A 3,615-nucleotide genomic window follows, 5' to 3' on the forward strand; every position below is an offset into this window, starting at 1 on the left:
TTTAAGGGCATTTAAATGGTCATTGGATAAACATATGGATGATAATGCAATAGTTTAGGTTGGATGGGCTTCAGATTGGTTTCACAGGTCGGCGCAACATCGAGGGCTGAAGGGCCTGTACTGCGCTGTAATGTTCTATGTTCTATGAATCCCACACTCACTGCTGAGGGATTGGAGGGATAAGGCATTTCATTGGGCATTAATTTCCCCAGTTGGGGGCCTCAGTAAGCAGGAGGGCAGTAAGGTTTCCCATGGGCCTTCCCACCATTCAAAGGAGAATCCTGAATCGCCACTACCCCACCCCATGCTTGATAATTTGCCCTCATCCCACCAAACCCATCATGGTCAGGGCATTAAATTCCTCCCATAGGGTCATAATACCACAGAAGGAGGCCAACCAACTCCATGCCAGCTCATTGTACAACCATCCAATGAGTCTCGATCCCTTGTGAAATTCTTGTAGCACTGTCAGGTCATTTTCCACAAGTGCCCATCCAGTTTCCTTTTAAAATTATTTGTCATCTTCACTTCCACCCTCTCATGGGTATAGTTCAGTGTCAAAAAAATTACATCTCTCACCCACAACTTTAAATTTATGCACCCTAACCCTCATGCTAATCGCTAGTGGGAAGGCCTTTCCTTTGACTATAAGGCCATAAGACATAGGTGCAGAAATTAGGCCATTTGGCCCATTGAGTCTGCTCCACCATTCAATCATGGCTGATAAGTTCCTCAATCCTATTCTCCTGCTTCCTCCCCGTAACCCTTGATCCTCTTGATAATCAAGAACCTATCTCTGTCAGTCTTAAATGTACTCAATGACCTGGCCTCCACAGCCTTCCAAGGCAGTGAATTCCATAGATTCACCATTCTCTGGCTGAAGAAGTTTCTCCTTATTTCCGTTCCAAAAGGTCTTCCCTTTATTCTAAGCCTGTGCCCTCGGGTCCTAGACTCTCCTACCAATGGAAACATCTTCCCAACATCCATTTTATCCAGGCCATTCAGTATTCTGAAAGTTTCAATTAGATCCCCCCTCATCCTTCTAAACTCCAATGAGTATAGTCCCAGAGTCATCAAACGTTCCTCACATGTTAAGCTTGCATTGCTGGGACCATTCTCATGAAATTCCTCTGAACCCGCTCCAGGGCCAGTACATCCTTCCTGAGATATGGGGCCCAAAACTGCACACAATACTCCAAATGTGGCCTGACCAGAGCCTTATAAAGCCTCAGTAGTACATCCCTGCTTTTATATTCATATGACTATCTTACCAGACCTGTCACAATCTCCATTGAATCTCCCATCAATCTGAATTGCTCCAAGATGATTGATCCCATCCTCTACCAGCCTAACCTTGCTGTAAAATTTCTTATCCCTGGAACCATTTTGGTAGATCTCCTCCACATCCTCTCAATGAGCTTTTCTGTTGTGGTTAAAATTGGAGGCAATATTCCTGTTGCAGTCTAAATAGATCTTGATAAAGGTTCTGAGTAACACACTTACCCTTATCAGGCAGGTGGTGGCCTAGAGGTATTGTCAGTGGCCTGTTAATTTCAGGCTAAACCCAGGTAATGCTCTGGGGACCTGGGTTCAAATCCTGAAGGAGCAGCTCCTAGAATCAGAATTCAATGAAAAGGATATCTAGAATTAAGAGTCTACTGGTGATCACAAATCCCTCTGGTTCACTAATGTCCTTTAGGGAAAGAAGCTGCCATCCTTATCTGGTCTGGCCTGTGTTGACTCTATAGGGACATGCAATAAATGTGGGCCTTGCCAGTGATGCCCTCATCCTGTGAATGAATTAAATAAAATGTTCTAATTATAAGACTTGAGATCCCATAGGCTTTACTAATTTCTCTTTCAATGTGTCCTATTTGCACAGATTTTGTCACCATTTTGCTTACCAGAAGACCTCCCACACCACCTTCCTCCATCCCACAAGTTACACCAGGTGTCTTGGAAATTCTGAGAAGTTTGGGTATAATTGGGGAAATCTCCCTTCGGAGCATTACGGAAAAGAGGGCAGGCTAGAGGAGGCCCTAAAAAAATGACGGATTGTGAAATTCTAAAGCCACTGGCCTGTGAAATGTTGCAAAGAGGTGGAAAAGCATGGAAATAAAACAGGAAGATCTACTTCAGTGCCAAAAAGGATTACAGAACAAAAACAATGGACAACAAATAGAAGGAAAATGGCAGGGAAATTGCGCAATTGACGGAGTGTGATAGGGTTAGCGCTAGGGTTAGGGTTAATGTTAGCTTGCAGTTAATGTCCAACTGAGGAGGAGAGTGATAACCATGTTGATAAACTCCACAGAATCCAAGTTTTAGTTTTGTATGCCTCTGTGTTGAACGTAAGCCCCTCTGAAATCTTGTGTGAAAACAATTGTTAGATACAGCAGCAGAAAACTGAAATTCACACATTCTTCTACCTGCTGCCAAAAATCAATTAATTTATACTTCAAGAAAGTAATTTATTGATTTGAATACATGCACGCTCGAGACAGAATATGGGAATTAATATGTTTATAAACCATCACAGAATAGGGAGAAAATAACATTTTGCTCCATAATTTAATAAAGGTCATTATTGCAGCCGAGAATGAGGCAGCATTGCAAATGTCACTGACTAATAATGATGAGAGGTTAATAGTACTGGGGCTTATAAATGATCAGGAGACTAAAAGGATAATGATACAAATATTTGAGCTTCCTTGATGCAAATCTTTATTGATAGCATTTCCAAATACTTGACAAGGGTCCTAGGAGTCTGAAATGAACCAGAAACACATCAACGATGGTGCTTGGCAGTGTTGAAATTCCAAGCAATTCACAAAGGTTTATGAGCTGCAGTGAGTGGAGGTTCGGCAGTCTGTGTGGAAGTGCCGAATGCCTCATTCCAGCACATCGAAAGCAACTTTCCTCTTCAGCTTTCCTCCATGGCTTCAGAGGAGCCATGATGTGGAGTGCCGGTGTTGGACTGGGGTGGACAAGGTCAGAAGTCACACGACACCGGGTTAGAACCCAACAGGTTTGTTTGAAATCACAAGCTTTTTGAGCACTGGCCCTTCATCAGGTGAAGTCTTGACTTCACCTGATGACGGAGCAGCGCTCCGAAAGCTTGTGATTTCAAAGAAACCTATAGGACTATAACTTGGTGTCGTGTGACTTCTGCCTTTCAGGGGAGGATTGGCCTAGTGGTATTGCCATTCTACTTTTAATCCAGAGACTCTGGTATTGTTCTGGGAACCTGGGCTCAAATCATGCCTGGGTGGAATTTGAATTCAATACAAACCTGGAACATTCTGATGACCATGAAACAATTGTCGGAAAAACCCATCTGGTTCTCTAATGCTCTTTCGGGAAGGAAGCGTACCAGGTCTGGCCTACGTGTGACTCCAGACCCAAAGCAATGTGGTTAATTCTTGACTGCCCTGTGGGCAATTAGGGATGGGCAATAAATGCTGGCCTAGCCAGTGACACCCTCATCCCGTGAATAAATTCTAAAAAAAATTCTTGTTGGAAACATGTGTATGCAAGCCATGTCCACCATCAATATATAAGCATGTCATGCCTGGAGCCCGGGGCACGTTTCCATTTCTTGGCTCGTTGCTATCA

Source organism: Rhincodon typus, chromosome 16, assembly GCF_021869965.1.
Source record: "Rhincodon typus isolate 14 chromosome 16, sRhiTyp1.1, whole genome shotgun sequence".
In the NCBI taxonomy this organism is placed as follows: Eukaryota; Metazoa; Chordata; class Chondrichthyes; order Orectolobiformes; family Rhincodontidae; genus Rhincodon; species Rhincodon typus.